This window comes from Rhea americana, unplaced genomic scaffold (genome assembly GCF_003343005.1).
Source record: "Rhea americana isolate MKP2758 unplaced genomic scaffold, rheAme1 scaffold_330, whole genome shotgun sequence".
In the NCBI taxonomy this organism is placed as follows: Eukaryota; Metazoa; Chordata; class Aves; order Rheiformes; family Rheidae; genus Rhea; species Rhea americana.
Window position 1 is genome coordinate 143,187 of NW_028186458.1, and position 26,784 is coordinate 169,970.

The 26,784-nt window shown below is 39.9% G+C and overlaps 1 protein-coding gene across 6 annotated transcripts in view; it reads right to left on the bottom strand.

Annotated features, from left to right (window-relative positions):
- The window catches only part of FAR2 (fatty acyl-CoA reductase 2), a 140,613-nt gene extending 114,183 nt beyond the window's left edge, over positions 1–26,430 (bottom strand). For 2 of the 6 annotated variants that reach the window (XM_085311066.1, XM_085311067.1), the window contains exon 1: positions 25,571–25,667. The gene's annotated coding sequence lies outside the window, so the exon portion shown is untranslated. The other 4 variants (XM_085311069.1, XM_085311070.1, XM_085311068.1 and 1 more) reach the window with 4 other exon arrangements.
- Between the last annotated feature and the right edge of the window lie 354 nt (positions 26,431–26,784).

Sequence of the window (26,784 nt, forward strand, 5' to 3'; positions counted from 1 at the left end):
AGTCAAATATGAAATAAAGGAAATGCTACCATTCAAATATAAACACATTTGTCTTTTCCATCTCAGAGAGCCTGAATTCACAATAACCTTGATATGTTATCACCTCCGAGTCACAAAATGAAGGTCCCATGACATTTTTACTGTCACATGTTGTTTGGTCCTGTTGAACCTGTTACGCTAGGATGCTGCACACACATTAAGAACTGCTGCTTTTCACCAGAGAGGTGAACTACCATATTTGGCAGTAGCTGAGGCAATTTTTACTTCATACAATGTTCAGGGCCAGGAAGATATTCCTTCTCATCTTTCCTTCTCCTTTCTATGGTGAAAATTCTTCAAAAGCCAGCAAAAGAAGGAAGACATTCTTTTAATCAACTATTATACTCTCCAATCCCCCAGAAGCCCTTAGGAAATAGAAAAATATCAGGAAATGCAAAACAAATAACAAATATGATAAAAAACCCATATGAAAATGTTTGCATACACTCTTCCTAGTCTATCCATCACCTTTGACTTTCATACCAAGTACCTTCTGAGTCCCGAGATCTTCTACAGAGCAAAATGTGTAAAATGAAAATGAAGAATTAAAGCTTTATCAAGATAAAAAAAAAAGCCATATACCCCAAATTGCATGACCATTGCTAAATAAAAGACAAAAGTCGTAAGTGGACCTGCACATATGGTCACACCTGTAGCACTAAATCGTAGTACATAGCTCCCTAATTCTAATAATCACTAATCCTAACAATTTTTCTCAGAAGAGAATCAACCCCAAAATATTCAGAGATAAAAATAAGAGATTAAATATGCCTGGTGTGGCTGTAACAAAACTCCTATCTTCTTGTAAGTGTGACACAAATCAGGAAACAGATAAATTAACATACATGCAGGCACTTACACACATTGTATGGTCACACTCTATGCTGTATTATGCTTCTGTAAACGGAAGGTTAGTAATTCACAGGCTCTTTTCTAATTATTTGTAATTATGATTTTATCAGCATTTATAAATGTAAGTGCAGAACTGCATTCTTTAATGTTACTGTATATAATGTTACTGCACAGCAAGGTCTAGGAAACACCCAGCAGCTGTGGCTACTGCACTCTTCCAGTGAGACTATCCTACCATGCCAGGGGATGTCAACCAACAAGCAGTGCTAGAGTCCCCCACTGCAATCTAGGATCATGGCTTCACTCTGACTGCTGCACTAGTATTTCATAATCATCAGGTGTGCTGATTGAAAATGAAAATGAAAGTCTGAGTTTCTATCCCAGAAAAAAATGCCTGGGGAAAAAAAAAAAAGAATTCTGAACCAGAAAGACAGGCACAGTACTTTAACTTTCCCAGACTGCAAAATAATCTCCCCAACCCTTACAGCAATTCCACCTGCAATTTCATTTTCTGACTCAGCTCCCCCTCCCCCCAAGAAATACCTTCAAATGCCTTAATAAGGAAGCCATAGACCCTCAGCAAAAAATACTCAAGCTGTCAGTTCCGTCACTCCAGGGAGGTTTCCGACTGAAGGGCTGAGACTTAACTTAATGGAAGTGACATCTACTATTTGTGAGTTGAGCATATGGGTTTTGCATCCTCCTCCAGGAGGATTTTGAAGGCTTTGATCACCTGAAAGGCATCTTTTGACAGTCCCTTGACATCTACCTTGGGGGAAAATGCTTGGTGGAAGCTGACTACTTTTCAAACCCAGTTATCTCCATTGTTAAGCACCTATTTGACACAGATCACACTATGCATGTGAAAGAGCTGAGTGGAAGTGGTTTTGCTTTAATGCACTGCTTGGCAAGGGACTGTATCGGTACTATGTGACAGTTGGTGGAATGGTCTGTATTGTAACTTTTATATCCATACTACCTGATACTTGGTGACAATTGTCTGTGTTGTAACCTTTTGGTGTCTAGAACAATACCACTGTGTTAAGCGGAATACAAATAAGTAACTAACAAGGTCTTGGAAATCTGTAAGAAAGAACAGCAGTTGGTTACATATAGCCACAGAATCACCATGAGAAGCAGTCAACATGAAGGTCAGAAGATGAAGAGTAATTAAATAGCGACCCCCAAAGTCAATGCGGCCCCCAAAATAAGTCTGCATGCCTGTGCAGTATCATAGCTGGATACGCAACCGGGGTGGAGTTGTGCTAGACTCCCTGCACTTGCTGGCCCCATGTGCCTGGTCTCCCGCCTACTGCAAATAATCATAAATACTGGAATTTTTCCGAAGCAGAGAGAGGCTGCTACACAACAGAGGACCACGCTGCCTCCTTGGGGRCACCCGAAAAGACTGTGCCTGCCGACTCTCTCTCTCATCATGCAGATGATCGGGACAAGCATTGGAGTAGTCCTTCTCAAGATTACCATCAGGTCAGTCTGTTTGTATTTACTAATAAACTGCTTGCTACTGAAGAGTGTTTGTGTTTGTGTGTGTGTGTTTGTGCTGGCTTGCCAAACTGGACATTTGGCCCCTGGGTATCTAACTAGAACAGGGACAAATAAAGAAAACCAAAGCAACCCACATGCAAAACTATGCTTAAAAAGTTAACATGGATAGCTCTGTGGCCATCAGTGCTGCTGTAGTTCAAGGTAGAAGAGTCAATGGTTTACCAGAGACCCACTCAAGATAAATAATTTTGTATTTAATGAAACCATTTTCTGAATTGTAAAGTATTCTGTGTGCTACTCTTTTTGGAGCTAAAAACTACGGTTTTTCTTTAGGCACATTATTTCAGAAGTGCTACTAACCACAGTTAAAAGACAAGAAGTTATTTCAGTGAATTTCCTCTAAAATAATCTCTTCTTTCAAGAAGTCTTTCAAACTCCCCAAAATGAACATATTAACAATCAAGCACCATAACTAATCCCAGCATCAGGTTCTGCTTAAAAAAAAATAAAAAAATAAAAAAATAAATAAAGTTCATCAGAGTAAAGGCTTCCATTGGAAAAACACAGTTGATGCCAAGAGGATGCTTAGCAGCAACCTTTTCTCAAGAAATCTGCTGAAGGCCTTGGCATATAATGGGGAACGCTGCTTCCACTTGGCACAAATGCACCTAGAACATCTCAGCTGAGCACTGTTCTGTTGTTAGGAGAACTCTTCCAAACAATTACAGAGAAACTTTGAACATCACCCCCCTCCTTTTTTTTTTGGCACGTCCTTCATCTTTTATTGACTGTTCTTCAAACTACAGATTAGCTTTATTTTATTGGCCTTGCATTTGGAAAGTCATTGCTAGATTTTCAGAATGAATGAGTTAGTGGACATAATGCATACCATAATTTAGCAAGGAATGAGTCACAATGACCTCACTAAACCCCTGATTTTGGAAAACATTCTTGTTCAGGACAGTATCTGAAGCATCTGTTTAAAGTGGAAGAAAATGATAAAGTCCAAAAAATGTTACCACTTCAGAGTGATTTAATTACCTGTTTACACAACAGGACTCTGCCTCTGAATATGAATATAAATCACAGATGAAGACAGAATACACACAATATTCAAAAGCCCAAGATATTTAAACATAAAATATTTATAAATAAAAAAGAGTGCTGTCTTTAACTGTTATGACAATTCTCACTTTCCTTTTTCAAGGACTTTTTTTTTTTTTAAAGACTAATGTCAGCATCTATGTTACTCAACAATTAAATACAGACCACAAACATTTGCACGAATCTATATAAAAAAAACTATGTTGAGCCTCCAAATGGTCATAGCTGTGCATTTCCCACTTTAATCCTTTCTTTCCCTGCTTACAAATCCAAGCCTGCTTTCTCTGAGAGGACACTTGTCAGAGAGCAAAATCAGGATACTCCAAAACATTTCATTTCACTGGAGCTGTTGCAAACAGCCAAAAATAAGATTATATCACTACATGTCAGTAAGAATATGCAGCTAAAACCCATTATGATCAGAATGACTGTTTTAACGAGTAAGAAAACACAAATAAATCGTTTTGTAAATCAAAATACTACCAATTAGATGCAGAAGTTCCTGGAAGAGAGCAAGGGAGCAATCCCGCTTCCAAAAACGAAACAAAATGAAACAATTCCAAAATGAACAAACAAAACAAAACCCACAAACAGAAGTTGCTTAGACATAGGGTTCCCAATTCTTAACTTTAAAACAAACCATGACTAGATTGAAGCACATAATTCAAGGGCTGTAACATTCATTAAGCTGCAATCAGCATTTAAACTGGTGGTTATTAGAAAACAAAGTTGCACAGTGCCTATATTCTGACATCTGAAGCCACATTAAGTTAATCTGTTTTGAAATGTTATCTCTCCAGAACAAACTGGCTAAAAGGTGTTCAGTCCTATACTTCTTTTAAATATGAAATATATCAATGAACAATTTTCACATGAAGCTGGGTAAAATTTGTCAAGTTTCCCTGATCAGCTTTGGCAATGTTTAAAAGACAACCTCACAACGAAAACTGAGAAAAACAAAGGGCTACAAGGAACTGATAGTTTAAGATTCTTGCTTATGCATGAACTATTAGGCAGAAGTTCTCTCTTCTTATCCCCTTTCTCTTACAACACGTTAAAAACAAAAATCTAGAGTGCAAAAGTAGTTGAGAGCATACTACCAAGATTTCAGTGTTATTTATAGTATTAGCTTTAAACTAACATCATGACGGCGAAGAATCACCTATATCATGCTCAAAGGAAACTAAAAGACTTAAATTTCCCTAAATCAAACAAACCAAAAAGAACAAAATGAAAACTATACAGAGAAGCGTTCATCTGTCCCACGACATAATCTTCTTGTGTCAGCTATGATTGTTTTTTTAACAAAGCACTGACCCAAAAGAAAAGCTACATTTCTGGCATGCTTCCATCTCCCACTTAATTTTAGGGATTTTCATATCCACACCATAAGAAGTTTTGCAATAAATGGTTATCAGAATTTAGGGGCTTCTTCCTTCACTAAATAGAAAACAAAAATTTTGCCTTGGTTATAAGCAAAATAAACTGACAGCTTATGCAAAGAAAACATTGTACTATATTTAAGAACTAGTGAACATCATCCAAGACAACATACGCAGTTTTTTAGCTCTAACTAAAAAACTCTATCCGTTTAGCTCTATCTGTTACAGATTTGGTCAATGTTAAAGACAGAATACCATAATAATAATATCACAGTCCTTGCAGTGGTGTTTCTGTTGAACAGATAGTTCCTGGAGTCCATGGATACATGAGAAATTCTACTTTTTTGCCTCAATTACTGCAGATAGAAGACTGAAGATGATGAATTCAAACAGATCTGTTAGTTTCTCCTATTGCTTTCTTATTCAATAATTTCTCCTGGTTTTTGAGGACATGATTTATATTTCCAGAATAGCTGAGCCTGGCAAAAATGGTACCACTTTACGATAACAGAATCTAAGAGTCATCACTCCGAAGCAAAATCAAAATGTTTGTGAGTGAGGCACAAAGCAAAGGTCCCAAGGTTATGTGCTTCTAACTCTTATGCTTGGTAGATCTACTTCATTAAACAATCCAAAACTTACAGTGAGTGCCTTTGAAAAGAAAAGTGACTGTTTACTGTCCAATGTCTTTTATTCAGTATTTGATATACCTGGTTAAGCTGGGAAAAGAAGCATTTGGAACAACTTTAAAAAACTTCAAACAACATGTTGTGACAAATGTATTACCTAAATGAAAACCATTGCGTAAGTCACTTAATAAAGTCACATCCAGCAATATAATGCATTTCCTTTCCAGTTTGCCGCATACAGGAACCTACTGACATTTGGAGAAAATACAATGTAGCTTTGAGGCATTGGACATACCCATTTAACTCATGCATAGGACAATGCATTTCCTCTACTGAGCTCTTTGAATTATTCGAAGTCATAAAAAAAAGCTGACAGCCTTCACAATTAAGGCGGTAGCATCTAATGAAAAACAAGGAAATTTTTGCCTTCATACTTTGTTAAATTGCTTTTCCGAAGTTCATTATATTAATAGCATGCAGAGTGACTCCATCTCACTGCAGGAGGCTGACAGAAATGCAGATTGCTTGTCTAACAGTATTTTGTGGTTTTGACTTTTGTTGTTGTTTGGTAGTTATGAAAGCAATCCACCTGACAAGGTCAGAATTCATAACAAGGAAATACGGAGAATGGAGTAAAAGTTACAAATACAGCTATTGCTTTTGAAACATGAGCTGAGGGCTTGGAAAGGACGTTGCTGTAATCATGAAATTAAAGTTAGAAATGTTTTATTCCCTTCAAGGAAAGCAGAATAAACACTAACACTTGTTTCCTTCCATTAAAGATTTTCTACTGTTGCACACAARTGATTTCTTGTAGCTTGATTAACAAGGCCTCTGCCACTGTTACTTTTTAAAAAACCTTTTTAACCATGTGAAAAAGGCAAGCAAAATCTTCAGTACCATAAACCAATGTAGATCACTCATTCTGTTGAACTTTCACTGCAAATCTAATCTATTCTTCTTAAAAATAATAGCAAAACATTACATTACATGAACTTTGAAAACTGAAAAGAGAAACAGTCAACCTCCTCAGGTTTTTCCAATATCTAATGAGAGACATCATACGCTAGCTTCCATGACCATAGGCACAGTGAGAAGATGGAATGTGTCAGGGTCCTATGGTGAATGCACTAAATTTTCAGATCATACAAAAAGTGAGCAATCAATGCACAATGTTACACAGCAGGACTCTGCGGGAATACAAAACTTGGGTGCAGCACAGTGCAGTGTAATAATGCTTCCTTGTCTACATCATGTCTCACACCAAGTATGGCTGGGAGACAGAGAGAAGCCATCCATTAATATAGAAATATGGGGAAGAAAATCTGAGCAAGTCTTATACTTAAAGCATGAGACTTGACAGTATAAAGTCCATGCTTACTCCTGCAATAACCAGCTTGCAACTAGCTTATACAAGACTCAGCTAAAAGACAATGTTTCTGATGTCCACACTGAGCCTGCCATGAATCACGCAGCAAACAGTTTTGTAAACAAGTTCAGGTTTCAGAAATCATCCATGCCATATGATGCTCTCTGATGCTAAAGCATTAGCCATATGCTACACTCCCTCTCTTTCCAGCAAGGCAATCTGGAGAGTGCTTCTGCCCACAGCAACAACAGAGTCTCTTCCTTTGTCATGGTCTAGGATGCCAAGCGTACAGAGCGACAGCTATTACTGGGGCTATTCTACACAGGCCATTTCAGGAGGTGAGCAACAGCCCGAGGCTGTACAATTTTCTTCTCAATAACTCTTTGAAATTCCCGTAAGAGTGAATGGATGGGATTATATTAACAGTGTTACTTTGTTACTTCCTGACACAAGCAGCCCAGGCACACTACTACTTACCTATACTACATAGAAAAGGTCCTTCAGCAAATTATATCCATATCCCAGCTTGAGACCCATGAACCTTTCAATAAAAGTTATTCCAAAGCCTAAGCACAAAGTAAAACCTAAATCAATTCAAGCAAATAGGCCACATATTACAAAACAAACAGGAACAAGAAATCCAGATAAAATTACAGCTATGTGCCCATCATTCCTTAGCAAAAACCTGCTGGGACTTACAGGCTGGATAACTTAGAGGCGCAGTGAAACAGAAGATCATATCCAAGGAATTCAAAAGAAAACCTATGAAGCCCCAAATAGGTTTATGCCTATATTTGCACAACAAGGACTTCTCAACTTCTAGGTCAAACTGAGATAACATGCTATTATACTCTTACCTTATCTGCTGTCACTGTACATTTTGAAAGTTAATTTCATAAATGCAGTTGCACTTTTTACTGGGTGCAATCAGAATTAGGTTTATAGATTTTAATTTCTGTGGGTTTTGGAGTTTATATGTATATTTTACGGACCAGGTACTCTGGCTCTGGTCAAAGATGGTTAACTCTCAGACAGAGTATCCAAGATGATATATAAAAGGCATGTTAGAGACAACAGTACAGAATCAGCCAAAAGGCAGGGGAGGCAGCACAGCTGAACTAACAAACCCAGACAAATCTAAGCTGACACCTGCTGAAGTGGCTGAGCTGCTCAGAGCTCTGACCTACCAAAATGTTTGCTGTTATGTAGTGCCAGACCAGATGTGGCTCCAAGGCATACTACGACTGAGCTGCTAAGGCCCCCCCCTCCCCCTCCCCAGGACATAGCATACTGCAGAAAAGTCTGAATTTTGCTAGTTAGATTAATTAGTTCCCAGTAAAGGCTGACCATGTTGGACTCAGTCTGGAGTTATACAAAACTGTTGAAGATCTTCTGCAATTTGCTCCCTCATGTTCTCTGTTCTCATCTTGTACAGTATGGAAACTCCTCAGCCATCAGAAAGCTCTTGGCTCACACTTCAGGTCAAAGATGAAAAACTGTTTTGGGGCTAGAACTGGCCCCAGCTGAAAGTTCATTAGCATGGCACTGCACCTCAGCAAGTATGCGTGGGAACCAGCATGACTCCATGTATGGTGTAGCTGAAACTGAAAGCTGAGTAGTGCTTTACACTGGTAGGATAGTTTCACTGCAGCCTTTATACTGCCACAGCAATGCTGGAGCATGCAGAAAGTTATCACCATCCGGGCCTAGATCATTAGAACATGGTTGCTTTCTACACTGCTGGAGTGCAAATAAATATGAACACATATATCTTTATTTTACATGAATAATGAGACTCAAATTTACACAAGAAATGTTTGTCAGGAACATACGCTCTTTGAAATCGATTTTCATTATATCTCATATGTAAATGTTTTTCTTCTTTTTTTTTCCTTCAAATTTATCTCCTCAGAGATCTAGATAAGGTCTTAATTTTCTCTTGTGAAAAAACATCCAGCAGAGGCAGAGGCATTCCTACAGAAAATCTTTCCAGTAAAACTGCCTCAGTAAATCATTTGCTAAATTAAGCTGTAACAAGCATACTCTATCCTGATAGTGAAAAACTCTTTCCACATCCAGCAACAGCTTCCCAAAACACTGATAGAAGAACTTCCTCAATATAAAATGATTTCTGTTGAAAGGATAATCAAGGTTTGTGGTAGGATGAATATGAAAACAAGTCTCTACTTCATTTGACATTAGACAGTTCAGTTTTGCAATAAATACAGATATATTTTATCACATATAAGATCAATGGCACCTTTTGCAGTTATAGTTTGGAGGGAAGTGTTGCTATAGCAGTATGAACCATAGGAAATCCGCATCTACTCAAAATATTATTTCTAAGCATCAAGACTTTTTATGGTATAGCACTCTTGCCGAAAAGGGTGCAGAAAATCAATAGCAATGTCTTAATTAATCAAATAGGTGTAGTTTAGAAAAAGTATTCCACCGAAACACACCGAACAAGGAAATGAAATACTATGACTGCACACTAAGCAAGCTTTTGTTTGTTTTAGTTACTGGAATGTTTTTCCCTGAAGCAGCTTATACCAGTTAAGGTCAGGAGTTCAAATTCAGGCTTTCTCAAATCACATACCCTTGGATTCAGCATATTTTTTTTTCCTGTTCCCTACACAATCACAAGCAACTAAATGAGATCTGACACTTYCAAAGTGGTTCACCTCAGAGCTGCAGGGTTTCTTGTCTCAGGCATTAAGGGAAAGAAATAAAACTAGTTTTAAACTGGAATCAGCCCTGAAGAAATATAGCGAAATTTGTATGGTCCTACCCTTAATGTAGTTGGCATTGTGTTAATCTGGAACTCGAATAAACCACAAAGGATAACCAACGTATGACTGCAATACCTTTCCCTAGACAGTCTTAGGGGAGTGCTTGTGCCCAGGACTTATTCTGTGACCTTCTCATCCTTGGGGGTAACTGGGACTCTGGCTGTGGGACTGGGTTCTTCCTTCCTTCTTGTGCAAAGGTACTGACTGCTCCTCCACACTCTTGCCCTGAATTATTAATAAATTATATGCCCAATTACCCTTGCTTTTAAGTCTCTATTTTCTCCTTTATCTCTTTCTACAAATTGGCTCCTTCAATTAAATCTTGCAGTGCCCATAACCATGGTAAAATTGTATAGTGTTATAAGTAGAAACCAACTCAACTGAAAAAAAAAATCATCTACAACACTGATCCATTAGGGTCTTGAGAACAGATTAACTTTCTATCTCATTCTATCTTCATGCCATTTTTTGACAGATTAGTTTGAACAACAGATTCTCATGTATTTCTACAGCTCCTAACATACTTAATAAGAGAGAAGGAATGACTAAAACTGCTAAAAAAAATTAAAATAAATAAAAAAAAAAAACAAAACCACAGCTTAATTAAACAAATAAAAAATATTCAGATTCCTCTGGCCATGTGAACATTCTGGTTTTCCCAAAGGCATATTAAAAGAACAGAAATTTTGAAATTGCTACACAATACAAAACCATAATTTTGTGCAAGAATAAGTACATCTTACGCACGGATACAATTCAAGATAATGGTAAGAAGGAAAACTGCCTTTGTAGAGAGGCGCTTCTAAGGTGTGTGATAGAAGACCTTTACCAGGTCATCCACATCTTGGTCTAGTTGAGTCTTGAAAATCTCCAAGAAAGAGATTCTAACACCTCTCCAGGTGATCAGTTAAAGTCCTGCACTACTCCCTGGGTGAAAAACTTATCCCTAGTGGCCAACCTGAACTTCTCAGACTGTAGCCTGAGACTGTTGTCCCTTGTTTTACCCATCTGCCACTGTTGAGAAGAGTTTGGCTCGATTGTCATTGTAACTCATCTTCAACTAGTTATAAGCTAATACAAAATTACTCCTCAGCCTCCTTTTTTGCCAAACTAAACCAACCCAACTCCTTCAATCTCTCCTCATAGCTTATTGGTCCCATGCCAACAGACAGCAGGATCTTTTCTCTAGTTTTCAAGCAGCCTGCTTGGTCTAAGGAACCTCAAAATTAACTGGAGAACCACAGTATACCAGTTACGGCCTCAGCAATGCTGAGACGAGGATAATAACTTTGCTTGATCTGCTAGCCATACTTTGCCTACTCTAGACCACTACGTGGCTTGCATTATTTGCAATGAAAGTGCATCACTGGGTCATTTTCAACTTGCCACCCACTATATAAACCTCCATTGCTTTTCTGTCAGTTGGTTCTCAGTCTGTACAGTTGCATAGGGTTTTTCTGCACAGGCAGAGAGCGTCACATTTCACAGAATCACAGAATGGTTGAGACTGGAAGAGGACCTTTGGACCCAAGCCCCCTGCTGAAGGAGGGTCACCTAGAGCATGTTGCCCAGTACTGTGTCCAGATGGTTTTTGAATACCTACAAGGACAGAGAATCCTTGGCCTCTCTGGTCAACTTTTTCCAGTGCTCAGTTACCCTCACAGTAAAAAAGGTTTTTCTTAGATTCAGACGGAACTTCCTGTGCTTCATTTACGCTTGCTGAACTTACAAGGTTTCTGTTGGCCCAAAGCCCGGGTTTGTCAAGGTCCAGCTGAACTGAATTTCTACCATTTGGTGCATTAAACTCTCTCCTCTGCCAATTTAATGTGGTCTACAAATTTTCTAAGAGCGCATTCTGTCTCACCATCTAGGTAGTTGAGAGAGCCGTAGCAATATTGGCCTGCCTAACGCCTGCACAGTTCACTTGTTAGTTGTCACTAACTATACAGAGCTGTTGATGACTACCCTTCAAACCAAGATGCCCAGGCAACTTTCAATCCAAACCATTAGCCCATACTTTCACAGCTTCTTCAGTGAGAGATGTAACAAATGCCTCACTGAAGTCTAAGTCAAGGTATACTGCATCCACTGCTCTCCCCTCATCTACATAGTCAGTCATTTCATCACAGAAGGCACTCAAGTTGGTAAGCGTGATTGTCCTTGGTATCTCTGGGTTGACCATTCTTAATTACCTTCTCATCTATCATGTGTTTGGAAATAGATTTCATGCAGATGTAATTCATAGCTTTTCCAGGGATTGAGGTAAGGCTGGCTTATTTGAGACAGGACTGGTAGAAGTAAGATCTATAGTTACTTGGATTCCCCTTCTTAAAGATGGGTGTGTAATGTTAACTTTTTTCTAGTCATCAGGAACTTCTCTGATTTTAATCATTTTTCATAGATGATAGTCTCGCAAATACATCATCTATGTCTTTCAGTATCCAAGTAAGACTCTCATCCAACCTGATGGATGGAACTGAATACAGACAGCTTTCAAATTTCTAAGGAAATTTGAAGAGTAAAGTATTCCTTGTTTCCTGTGCAGTACTGCTAAATTATGGTCTTCCAGACAACCTTTATTTTGTACAAAATCATATTTGGAATAGGAATTTATCATGCTTCTTGCTCAGTGGACCACTTCGCAAGAAAGGGCATCTCTTGCCCACATGCTCGATCAAATTGCTTTGTCTCTGAGAACACAGTGTTCATCTTCATGCTGTTGCTGAAAAATAAGAAAATGCCCTAGCCCTCAATCTCAATAAGGAGTCATCTTACAAAAGCAACATCTCACTAGTAGCCAGTGATACAGGAAAGAAGAGAACTACAATCTTTAGAGCACTGTAGCTCTAACTACTGATTAAGAAAGAAGAACAGAGAGCTCAGAAATATGCATAGCACAGAGAGAAACTTTCTCTGGTTGAAAGACCCTTAGCAATGGCCAAACTTAGCAGTCTCCAAATTAACTGAAAGGAATAAAGAAACGTTCTGAAATGTTAGCTCACAATTGCTTAAAGAAGATTAAAATTAGTAATTTCACTTGAATTCTGATAGAATAAAACCAAAGATCTATGATTTGCTGCATACTTGTCACTACGTGCTTCTGAGTACAGTGCCTACAGGGCCCAAATATTTGCTATGACATTGCGTCCTGATGTCTTCAAACAAATACTGACCATGCTCTTGCCAACTCTAAGTGTTAAATTAGAGCAAGCAAAGACAAGTCATATCCACCATAAGAAGTTTTTAAACATTACTCCCTACTATATGCTTTAATACATTGCATTTGTGATGTATTAAGGCTTATATTTATTATTCGTAAATATGAAGTGGAAAACACAATGTTAGGTGGAAAAAGCACCTCTCCAAAAGCAAATGTTTTAATAAAAAGAAATGTAAGTGACTTACTAGACCAGTAAAACCAACATGTTCTAGCAGAAAACATCGCCAGGATGATATAGAACACTCCATGCACAGCTCAGCATGCACAACTAAACAGTCATGTTTTCTTCTTRTATCATGCAGTTCTTTGAGGAATATTAGTATAGTTTTTATGTTTAACTTAAGATATCTGAATGTACACTACACTAGATAATTATTTGCAATGCATTAAAAGGCTGATTTGAACAACCAAGAAAGGTTTGACACACACAMAAAAGTGTCTTCTATAGTTGGCAGTTTAGAACTTATGAATAGGAGGGCAAAGGAAAACAGAAAGCTGATCTGTTATTTTTCAGTCAGATTCTTTTCTCTTCTCTTAAGAAAAGGAGGTAAATATTCAATAATGAACTTGACTGGTAAGCTAGCACTCCCAGTGAAAGAGCTGAAAGGAGAAAGTATGGAAAAATGACATTTTAAAGATAAGGCAATGAAGACATTTTCATCAGGAAGTACAGTTACATATTACTCTGGATGTACTTCTCTAACCTTTATCTTTCTCAATCTTCTGTTTTCAAAGCAAAAGTCAAATAGATGTAATACCTCAGTTTGTGCAAGTAGAAAATTCTGATTTGGTGGCACTTTTGCACCAGTCTGTACAGGACACTAAACAGCTACCTCCAGGACACTACTATGAAAATTCAGACCTTTTATTTTGTTTAAAAAATTTCAAGCTAGCTGCTGCAGGCAATTCTGAGCACTTTAGACTGAAATTAGCTAAGACTATTTGGGGCACCATATTTTGAATGCACAGGACATAAGGCAGCACACAGCAGATAAAAATTTAAGAATTTCAAGAAATTCAAGCAAGCAAGAAAGACAAAGCAATGTATGGAAATACACTTTTTATTTTATGAATGAGTCATCAGCATGGGGTGACATTTATACAAAGCTACTTAGAGCAAAGCACCAAACCCTGCTGATGCAACACTTCAGTGAAAATACGGAGGAAGCAATGAAAAAAAATAGATTAAAAATACATATGAGGATTTCAAATTGGATGCATCACATCAAGAAGAACACATTGTCTTGATCACTTCCAATTATTAGACATAGTAAAATAGCAAGTAAGCTTATTGTTGTTACCCAGGAGACAAACTACAAATTTGTTGTTACATATCTAGAAATGCTACATGAGACAGACTTCATGAAAACAGAAGTCTGTGAATAGGCTTTAGCAGAAGAAAGGGAAGAGCCATAAATGCAGACAACTTCACTGCTAAAGGTAAAGAATAATGTTTTTCTTTTGCCTCCATTATTTCGTAAGTGGCAAGAAAGACCAGAAGGGGATAATTAGCCTGTCAGGTTGCTATTTTCTAAAACCTTATCTTTCAACATGCTTAGCCATCTCTACTTATCTGCTTTTAAAAAAACCCTCCTAGCCTACCTACACAGAAAACAGATTTTAAGCCCTTGGGAGGGTGGGGTCTAATGGCTGTTTGCAGCCTTTCAAAGTGCATAGGATGCTGAAAGACCAGTTTTCACTTTTATCTCCTACAGAGCTAGTCATCCCAAATTAGTGTAGCTGCCATTCTTTCAGTTTTAATGCTTTTGCCATCTTCTAAATCCTATTAAGCAGTGGTTATGTCATGTAAAACACTTCATGGTTAGACATAGGAAATGATAAAATGTTAATATATTGAATAACAAATTCAATACTATCAGTGTCACTGTAGGAAACAAAAGAAGAAATGACCATGGTCATAAATTGAACTTCATCAACTGAGCTAATAATTCTAAACTATTAGTGCTTAGATCCAGCCCTGAATGTGCTCACAGCTGTTTTATCAAAGAAGGGAAGCCTCACATAATCCATGCTGGAGAGCATCCTCCAACTAGACCTACTAAATAACCTCAGTAAGGGAGCTGTTCAATGGATCCCAAGTGCACCACACATGGTCAAGGATGTCTTATACGCAGTACAAAATTAAGGATAAAAAATTGCCCACAACAGTACCAGTCTTTTTTCTTGGCAACTGAATTTTTTTAGGCCACACTCTCATTTAATGGAAGATAGCTTTACTATTACAGTATTGTGACTGCTATAACATTTTGAACACTTGAACCTTAGATCAGAGATGAGTTCTGTGAAGGGCCCCAGATCACCTCACCTCATCTTCCAGGAAAACTGACTTGCATAGGTTGCCATGGACAATATATGTCAGTGAGCAGTAGAGTATTCGGTTTGTTGATACTTGAAGAATCTATTGCTTTGGAAGGCAAAAATTTCCGCATCTTCAAGGATTCAGTCTACGGTCAGCAATGGGAACTCTAGCTTTTTTTTTTTCTCTCTCCATTTTTCAACATGATTATCTATTTTTAAAGTGAATTTGCAAGAGTTATATATGCCAGCCTTTAACCTTTAAGACTGAAATTTTTGTACTGTATTTAACTTTGTAGTCACAAAGCAATCTGTCCTCCTACATAGGTCACAGCCCTGGCCTGGGGGAAATCTAGTACTGCAAAAAAGACTGCAAAAATGTGCTTAGATTTAATGCAACTTCAGCTTCTTCATCATTCACCAGAAGAATGGTGGCTGTTGAAGTATACATTTTCTCTTGATACATCCCTTTACTACTTGAAAATCAAAGCTACAGTAAGTGTAACATTAACAGGCATATGTTTTCTGAGGGCAACCCAAGAAGTAAGACCCTCCAAAGTTATGTAGCACGAGCTGCTAATGCAGCTTCATGCTGTTATTGCCTTGCTGTCATATAGGAGTTTTGCTCTGCTTGTGATTGATTTAATATTATTGTTCAGTTGGCAGAGTCCGGAGACCTCATCTTTGATTAAGGGGTGTTATCTCATTGTCTTGGAAGCATATGCTTTCATCTGATCCCTGACTTGCTTGCTAGAAATACTTAGCAGCAAATTTGCTGGAAAATGTTAGTGGCAAATTCCTCAGCAGTAAGCAATGCCTAAGTTCTTGAAAAAAACTGGAACTAGCCAAAACATTAGGATTTCCACCGGCAGATAATTTGATGCTATCCTATACAGATAAAGAATTGCTGATATCTTGGTTATATACTACCCAAAATGAATATTCAGATGAAAACCTGCTGAACTGAAATACATATGGGGCATGTATGGGGCATTCCAGCACCAGGAACTAAACATCTCCTCTCTGCATACCTGCTAACTTAGACCTTGGAGCAGAGAGTGATGCACAAGTTTTGATCAAGGTACTTCTAAAAGTGCTTATCATAGCAAAAACATAGGACAGATTCAGAGCATGGTGGAGATGAGTTAAACTCTTTTTTGAGCCAGAGGGAATAATACAGACGTAGCAGTTTGCCCAATGTTATATAGCAATGAAGTGTTGGTGATACACCAAAATGAAAGTGAAGCCATACGTCTTAGACAAGAAATCAGTCTTTAAGGACACAGTTGGTGGTCTTATCTCCTCTGCAAGCAAAACTAGGTGAAGGAAACAAAACAAAATGCCTGGGAGAAAACAGWGACTGGAAAATAGAGGAGCTGGAAATATATATATACATAAACTGGGAATACATCAACATCCTATGTTGATCAATACATTGTTTAGCTGCTTCAGAGTGCCCTGAAACCTGGAATTTAAGTATGTGTAGCAACCCACAGGCTGTTTTGGGGATGTGTGGGACAAGGTAGCAGTCACTGAACATAAGCATGAGAAAGAAGAAAAATTAAAACTGTAGACAGACATAGTGGTAAGGCAAAAGTCACCAGTTGTATGCAGAACCCAAAGCCTTTTCTACAGGGTTGTCAGGTTTGATCACTGCATCCATCTGCAAGATTTTATACAGCATGAACACCCTGGTATTTCTGTATACCATGCCCTCACTCGGGTGTGACCTCATGATTTCACCCAATTTTATTACAGAAGAAAGCAAAAAAGTAGTGAGGATCACTGACATTTTGTTTCATACTAGGAGCGTATTAGCTTAGTCAGTTTGCTGTGAAATACCTAATAAAGACAGGAGCAATGGAAGCTTAAAAGAGGTCATTGGTAGAAGACAATGTCATCCAGTACCTGTAAAGTCTTGATGAAGGATTTCATTTCTTCCTGCAGATGGCAAGCTGAAGGACTCATAGGGAAGCAGAACCACATCAAAGTAATAATGTATGTGATCAGAGAAAGGATCATAGGTCATGTAAAGAATAAAACTCTAAGATAACTCAGCTGTAATTACAGCAGTGAGGTGGAATTTACAACATGTAATGTTAGACTATATGCCTATCAAAGCTCTGAGTTTATATAAACAGGTATCTGTCAGAAATGCAAATAATCTATTTCTTTGCTATCTGCAGGACTGCAGTAAAAAATGTCAGGCTGCAGTTACATTAAGTCTAGGATATATATATATAGTCTAAGGATATAGTTCTGTCACATCCAATTTAGAAGCATGAATACTTGAGAATTTGGGTTCCTACTGCACTTAACTAATCTGTCTTATTAATCACCTAGGGATCAAGAAAGTCTCAGTCTTTTCCAGGATTTTTTGGCCAACAATAAGTTGAGGGTTTTACAGCAATGACAATAGCCAAAGGAAATTCAGCAGCCAGTCCTGGACATGTTCCCCTTGACTTACAGGTAGAAGCAACAAATAAGCTGATGTCAGTGCATTACATGAAAGTTTTGCCAAAGACTGTTTCTGCAACAAAATTTCATCCTCAAAAATTTCTTTAAAATTAGATTTAAACAGAATCATGTCAACCATTTCAGATAAGCTGATAACAAAAGTAAGTCCCACTGACAGTACTGTAAGTGTAAAAATACTAGAGTGTTTTATTTTATGTTAGCCAGGCATATCTATCTGCCTCTCTCTTCCTCTCTCCCTGCCCCTCTCTCTCACCCCCACCTCTCTCATCCCACCCCCCCTTTCTCCCTCCCVCCTCTTTCTTTTTCCCTTCGCCCTCCTCTCTCCCTCTGCCTGCCTGCTTCTCAATCTCCCTGCCTGCCTCTCTCCCTGCACTGCTATAGTCCCCCGATTGAGCTATGAACATGTCATGCAAGAATTTTAGAACTATATTAGTTCTGTACTTAAAGAGAAAGGTTTTTAATACTAATATTGAATAAGACTGTGTGTTTGTGAATAGGCAACGACAGGTGGTAAAAACAGATGGTTTTGAAAAGATTTGTGACAGTCTCTCTGGCTCCACCATTCTACTGGCTCAGCATGATATTGGCACAGAAAGCCGTTACCAACTTCTTCTTTGCCTCACTAGAGAAAACCAGGAGCAGCCGATCTCACTGGCTTCCCAGAGCCAGGACAGGTTCAGTAAATCTTATTCCTTTGTATTATTCAGCACACCTCCAAACTGCTTCTGCCTCACTGCTCAAGCCCAAGCCACTGATACAGACTGACTGGCTGGTTGATGATCTGGCAGAAGTCATACCAGCGGTCTGTGTTCACTGGTCCTTATTGAAGGACAGAGTGGACAGAGTTCCTCGGTTTGGCAGGCTAGAACTGGGGCCATTCACCACCCATTAGAACCATTTTTCCTCTGGGAAGAATTTCTGAACACATCTCTTATGACCACACTTATGACCACTGAGTGCTGCAACACCAAACCTAGACCCAAACAGCTGCATTCCCTTACAGCTGTGCTTGAARCAAGAAACTTTTTCTCAAGTCCTTGGTGATAAATAAGGCAACATTTCATCTCAGATGCTTCTGCAAACTTAAAGACAACACAGTCCTCCACAACTGAGCAAACTTTGACAAATGGTGAGTAACCTTGTGTCATAAGTCACAGAGTAATATTGTGCTAGGAAAACTTTCACAAGTGGGGAATGTCTCCCAAATTCTGTAGGACAGCATGCTTTACCAAATATAAGGTGTTCGTACAAAATAAGGTGTTCATACAAAAAACAAAAAACAAAAAAAAGACCCCCCAAGCTATTCTGTTTGGGTAGTTTTACTGCCCTCATATCCCTGATTTCAGATCCCATTTCCACTTTACATAGTAAACATTATCTGAACCCCAGCTCAGTGAAACAGTGCTGACTGCTGCAGCTACTATCATCTCAATGTTATCATTTCTTGTCCTTAAGGGGCAAAGCCCCACTATTGATTCTAAAACTGTGCTTGTTTGCATACCAGCAACAACCGCAACAGGATACAAAAGCATCCAGAGGCTGCCATTTGCTGCCACACTGCATCAGCTGTAGCACACCGCTAGTTAAGGGTCACTTGTAACTTTCATTTAAGGTATCACAGTTATCTCTGAAAACAACCCAGATAAATTCATATATACCAACAAATTATTAACTGGTACCACCTTTGGCTATTATCAAATTTGTATACCAATTTGTATACCCCATTGTTAACTCCATGGTACACTCAGCTCAAAGAATATTTTAGAAGACCACTGTGCTTTGCTAGTAACCATGTATTTTGTGAGTAACTTAAGAATCTCTCTTGTAGGATTTACTAAGGTGTGTTGTAGGAATTAAGCTCCTGAGAAGGGGCTGGCACCTTTTCTATGTACCACCTCTGCTCTTTGGATTTTTTCAAAGCCAGATCTGCTTGATTAACATCAATAAATAATTGTACATATTTGTGCATCTTTCCCTTATGGTCTAGCCATAGCATTGTTTACAAAATTACAGTCATTTTACACTTTCACAATTTCACTCACAATATCAAGGAAGTTTCTGAAGGAGTATTCTAGTGACAGTAGGATTCACCACAGTGTATTTATATTCAGCATCCTATCAATGAGACTGCACAGCTCTCCTGTAATTGCCCATTCTTGCCTTTAAGAAAAGGCTCTCCTGAACCATTGTCTGCAAAATAAATCCACCTTCTTTACAGGACCAGCAATAAGATCAGGGATATGATGATCCTCAGGAATATTCACAGGTAAATTCTACTCCTGGGGTCCACGGTAGTGTACAAAGGAAATCCTCTTTTTTAAAGGCCAAATACAAGTCTTATATCGAACTGAAAAAGCCTTTTCTATCGAGTGGGTGGTTTTCCTGAAGGGTTGATTTCCAGAAAAAATTTAATTTGGACAAACAGGCATTCTCCAAATAAATATTTTTCCTCTCCTTCCTTCAGTCAACAGTTTCTCTAACTGCTTTCAAGAAGGTCAAACAGAGAGCTGTCTGTCCAGCTGGTCCAAATTTTATATATCATAACATTCTATATGAACTATAATGTACAGTTGTGAAAATTGAGTTTCCAATAAAGGTAGGCACAAGCCATTCAAAGCTGAAAACATAGACTTACATTTGTAGTCTGCAGAGCACACCATAGTAAAATTGCCAATCACCTTGAAACACAGTAATATGAATAAGTTCTTCTTAACCAATACTTGATTACTGGCAAGATTCCAAAATCAAGATAGCAATACTGGAATCAGGAGGAACACACATGAAATAAGATGTAACCTGAACTGAAGAGAATATCACATGCTGGCAGTACAGATCTGTGCTTGGATAAGGCAAAGCTGAACCACAGTTTTAGAAACTAAATTTTAAGCATCTAGGTTTGTGATCAGTTCTGCCATTCTTACACTTATTAACCAGTCATTAATCTTCATATTTGTTTTAATCACTTGTACAGGACAACTGGCTGCTTCTCAGAGCATATGTAGATGGCAGACACACGCATAACATTAAAAATGAAATTTATTATGAGGAAAACCTATAATACGCACCTCCCCTGCACAGCTGCTCAAAAGTTACTCTCAGCAAGCGGAAAGTAACAGATTTAAACATAACAGGGTATTTTTCTGGCACAGTGTAGTTTCTTTTATGAGTAGAGGTGGAAAAGCTACGCTCCATGCAGTTTATAATGGCGGACAACTGCCTAACTATAGGTAAACACAAAGGAAAACACATGTACAGTTAACACTTACAAAAAGAGCTAAATATAAGGTTAGAACTGAATATAATTATAGTCAAATTGCTGGGGGGACAGTTTGCAAAACCTTCAATACTGCCTCATGCTTTAACAAAAACAAATGCAGCCAAAGATTTGTGGGAAAGATTTCCAGTTTCAGCAATTACCAGGAGGATATTAATTATAGGCCTGTACACAAAAGCCTACTATTGACTATTTTAGTGTGTAAAGACCTAATAAGCCATAATTTTGACACTATGACCTGTACAAGTACATCACTCAAAACCAACCATATCTTCTAAAGGAATCTTTAAAACACTATTTAAGCAGGAATTAAAAACAAAAACCCAGGATAAAATTTCTACCTCAGATGGTGTTAAAAATAAGAGTTATGGGCTCAGTTATTACTGAATCTGTATCATTCAAAATTAAAATGTGAAGGAGAAAATACAATAAAAGACAATTCTGATAATATACTATATATATATATATAATTATATATTTTATATGGAATTCTGTTTTAATAGAAATTCCATAGTGATAGCAAATGTGCCAGATGTGGCTGCAGATGTGCATCATTTGCCAGATGTGGCTGCATACCAAGGAGGGTTGAAATGCTACAGTGCTTGGCAACTCATGTTGGCAGTGTGCATGAGTCCACAGGGACAGATTCGCTGAAGTCCAAGAGGCTTCGCAAGGATGATCAGAATAGGGAAGTACTTCTCCATGGCTATTTCCTATGGCTTTCATCATCCTATGCCGAGTAATTATTATTGTTAAAATTATCATAGCACCAAAGAGTTGCTAAGCCATCAATTTGCTAACGCCATCAATTGTGGCCTTATCAGTGTAGGCCATCCGCAGACAGAACAAAAGGATGGACTGGAGCTTAGAAAATTTGCAATTTAAATGGAAGACAGGTGGATCTGAAGGCAACAAGAATGGTGGTGCGGGTAGAAGTTAGGTCAGTGGTAGAACTGATTCAAAATCTGAATTCAGAGCTCCACAACCTGAGCAGAGGGAGACATTTAGCAAACTAGAATAAGGCCTCACCTCCTTCAAGGATGCAGCTATTTAGAAGAACCTTTTGTCCTTCAAGTTTCCTTTGTCATTAGCTTTGCACTAAGGCTAGGTTTGCACTGGCTTGGCATATTGCATGCGTTGTATGTCTTCACAGATAAAATGAAGATAGACAGATACCTTTCCTTACATTCCAAACTGGCCACATATCATAGAATCATAGAATCAGTAAGGTTGGAGGAGACCTCTAGAGATCATTTAGTCCAGCCTCCCCACTCAGCAGGGTCACCTAGAGCATGGTTGACAGGGTTGCATCCAGGTGGGCCTTGAATATCTCCAGAGAAAGAGTCTCCACAACCTCTCTGGGCAAAGCTCTATAAGCCAAATCCAGTCTGGAAGCCATGTAGAAATGTTAACATAGCTTTGAGCCAGAGCCCGTTATACTGCAGTTCCATAATCTTTTTAATCTGGCATAATGGGACTCCTGCTGAAAGCGATGAGGATTGGCCTATTCTTCCCCCCAAAGCAAGTCTCTGCTGACTACTTAGAGCATTTTAGTCATGCATTGAGTTAGATCCAGGAACTCATCCAATTGAAAATCATGCCAACAACAACAAAAGTGGATTTGCGTTTGGCCAGAAATGATAGTACCAGCACAAGTGAGAGATCAGAAATCTGTAGCCAGGGGTGAAGAAGACATGCTGACCAAACAGAAGTACCCCCACATTTATGTCCAATTAAAATGACCACTGAATCACACCCTTTGTCTTCCTGAGAGTCAAATTTTGGTAGCTAAAGCTACCAAAGCATCATGTTCATACAGATGAACAGCTTTCAGACAAGAGAGCTATGATAATGAATATTCCTCAAATCAGTCAAGCATTAGATGGTAGAGTATTTCCAGCTCGACTGTCTCACCTTCACTGCCTTTCAGCTTCTATGAACTACTCAGATCTGTGGATTTGTGGTATCACCAGGCAAAATGGATCCTTCTTCTCTTTCACATTTCAAGATAGACTTTTTTTTTATCCTTCTCTATGCCCACATTTATATCATCTATCCCTTGTATGGATCAAAATGGAGAGAACAGAACATACAAGTTAATCAGAATTAGCAACTTCCTAGGTGGGATATAAGGAGAAAAAAGAAACAAACTTTTCAATGACATTCATTGACATTCATTACAATGACATTCCAAGGTTGCAGGCTGCCCACATGAAGCAAGGATCTATACTCTGCGACAGGACACCAGAGAAGGAAATCAGCACCAGCAGAGAGGCTGCTGAAGGTATTGGTTGCTCATTTGTGCTCCTCTACTGCACCATGCCAACCAGATGTCAATCTCTGTGCCTTCATAATATCCGTATTCGCCATTCTCTGCTGCGTTTCTTCTGTCCTGTCATTTAGAATGTTTTCTATACCAGTACCATCACTACTTCCCACCTGCACGGAGAGCTACATCACAGACCCAGACTGACGTGGGGAAAGCACAGGAAGTTTATCAAAGCCACCTCTATAACAAAGCCACAAACTGCCTCTGTCAATAGGCCATTCCCTACTGCTTTTCTGTCAGTCCATCATTAGACTCTTCTTTTTTTCATCCATCTGACATGCTAAGTTTTTGTTTACTTGGGTTTTTATTACATACTTTTCAAGATTGTTAACCACTTTTAAAATTGCATTTCCCCACCACTAACCTAAACTATCTTTAATAGGGATTAGAGAGAGCTGAAACTCAAAGTTGCAGAAATCAAGAATTTGTAGCTTCATTAGAGTATCAGATACTATATTTAGAGGATGTTCAAGGATGTAAAAGGTTGGCCTAATTCTGCTATTGCTTTATATTTAATTCAGGTCCCTTTGAGTGAGTGTGTCTTCTCCCTTCCCTCCCCAAAATCTTCTATCCTGATCACCTGTGTATTGAATTTTACTGAGATTTTAGTCTACGCAAATCTCCCCCATGCTCCTCCCCCCCCCCCAAAAAAAAAAACTACAAAGGAGAAGCCTTAAAATTTTGTAGTAAGTTTGACAACATGCTTATATGAGGCAAAGGGACTGTATTGGTTCTGGACATTAAAGTACCAAACTATAACACTGGGGGATTTTACAACTCCTCTAAAGCAACCATCAGTTTATTTTTTAAACTACATAGTTATTTTCAAGAGAAGAAAATTGGGTATGTTACACAGTTATGAACAGAACTTACGTTTTCCTATTCAAGGACACTGTTTGAGTAAACTACAGGCAGGCAGGAAACAACGATGCTTATGTATGATAGACGCAAATGAAAACAAATTCTAGTAGCACATCTCAGAACTGCAATCAGTTTCTCATCAAGCAGAGATGAAGGTTCCCAGGACACCAACACATGCAGAAAACTGAGCTCTAAAGCAATGTGCCTAAAAACCTAAAACCCATGGCTTTAAAATTAAAGATGTTTTATGACATCTTTGGAACCACCTGACATTTCAATTTTACACTTTCAAGTGAAAAGGGTTACAGCAGGTACGGATTTGAAGGGAGGGCATTCTTCTAGCCAAACAATTATCTTCACAAAAATCAAAACTGTAGTCTAAAAGAAGATGTGAAACTAATATTTTTGGTGCAGTATTTCTAGGTGAAGCATCTCCCATTTAGCTTCATTGTTTCCTACTGCAAGATGATGGTCTGTCATTAGTTATTTGTCTCTCTTCTATAGCTATGCCTTTAAAAGGCTTTGAGGCAAATATGTAAAAGTGAATTATTCTGTGTAACAACATTATTGTGAAGGACTGCACAAGCCATTACAAGGTCAGATGCATCTAATGAGGACAGTCTCACAGGATCTGATAAGCAAATTTAGGATAAATCTTTATGATGCCAGGTGGATTGGCAGAAGAGGTATCTAGTAATTTCCTATTCATAGTGAGATGAAAGAAACAGCAGCAAGTCTCAGCATACGAGCTCTTCTCACRTGATTAAGGCCATTGTTATGCCATGTGCGACATCTATTTTTATGTATGGGCCTAATAACAGGGAAAATGTAAAGGGTAAACCTTCTCTAGAAGCACCTCGGTTCTCCCCATTTTTGGATAACATCACACCCGAATTACCCTCAGCAAGAGTAAGCTTCCTTGGTATGAATCAGGGCTCGTAACACTCCTCTCCTCATTCGTAGGTTTGAGCTTCAACTTGAACTTTGCAAGGAGAAGCTGAAGCGTGGAGCTGGGCTGGAGCCGCTGCTCTTCCCCGCTGCACGGAGTGGGTCACCGCCCTGTGCTCGGGGGAAAGGGGGGAGGTCCAGCCCCTGGGAGTCCGAGTCCGGGCAGCCATGAGGAAGGGGGGCCCGGCTCGGGGGTCTCGGGGGAGGGGGAGCTCCAGAGACAAGAGGGGTGGTCTGGGCCCAAAGCGCCCGCTTGGCGTAGAGCACCAACACCTCCACTTAACGCCGCATGTCGCTGCCCACCTGACACGCCGCCGCCCCGGCACGCTGGGTCGGGTTCTGCTGCCGAGACAGCGGTACTGGCCCGGCCCCGGCCTCGGTTCCCACAGGGCGCGTGCAGCCACTCACACATCATCATCCCTCCGCAGCGTCCCCTGCTCTTCCCCCTCCTTCCTCCTAGTAGGCTGTTACCTTTAATTGCCGCTTTTCCGACCAGTTCCTCTCTCCAGGCTGCTTCCCCCACCTGCCCTAGCACACAAGCAACTCCCGGCAAGGAAAGGGAGGAAAAAAAATTACAAACCTCTCCTCCCCTTCTGGGTTTTATAGTATATATCCGGCCGGGGAAGGGAGGAGCAGCGCCTTTGCTTTGCCTTCCCCTCTGCCGCCTCTCGCACCGCACGGCTGCCGGCCGCAGAGGATGCCCGCCGACTCAGGCCGCCCGGGCTTCTCTTCTCCTGGGTGTCTCTTTGCCCGACCCTGTTTTCGCACTGCCAAGCTACATTGTGAGCGGGGCGCTGTGCAGCGGAAGCCGAGGGGCAGGAAAAGCGAAGCAGGGCCAGAGCAGAGGCGCCATCCTCGGCAAGGCTCAGCCCCGCGTCCCCCGCCTGCAGACCGCAGCTCCCGGAATCGCCTAGCAGCACAAACGCAAAGCGTCCGTTTGTCCGCCGCAGATCCTGCCTCCCCCACTCCGCCCGCTAGCCCTGCCGCAGGGGACATACACATGCGGCAGCAGCAGCCCTTAGAGGAAATCAGAAGAACAGGCAAGAAAAGGATCCCCGCCTCTCCCCTACGCCACCGCCGGGCTTCTCCCTGGGCCGCTCCTTACCGGGCCACCGAGGCTGCTCTGCTGGCACGGCCGCCTCCGCGCTCCCCGGGGCCGGCAGGCAGGGGGCGAGCGGCGGCAGCGGCTGCACGCGCCTCGTCCCTGCTCCTTTGCAGCGCCTCCCTGCGCCCCTTGCCTGGCGTCCCCCCCGGTTCCGACTGCTGCTGCCAGGAGAGGGAGGAACTGCCAGGCGAGGCGATGGCCGAGAGCCGCGGAGAGCGGCGGCGTGCCTCAGCCGCTGCTCGTCTCCGGGCAGGGAGAGGGGGAGCGGAATGCTTTCTAAACTCATGCTGGATGAGCAAGGAAAGAGCCCTACCCCCTCCTCCCAGATGATTTTGCGTTCACCTCCTTTTTCTCTTCACCTTAAAGCTGAATTTCTCTTTGTGCTAAAAAAAAAGACAAGGGTGGGGCGGGGGAAGGGAAAGAAAGAAAAAAAAAACCCACACAGCAGGAAGATTGTTATACAGAAATATAGATGTAAAATCTATATACACAGAATTTTTGTTACAGGCATTAAGCAGCAGCATGGAGGCACACAACATACCTACTCAGCCTTTGCCACAAATATTATTTTTTCTCCCTT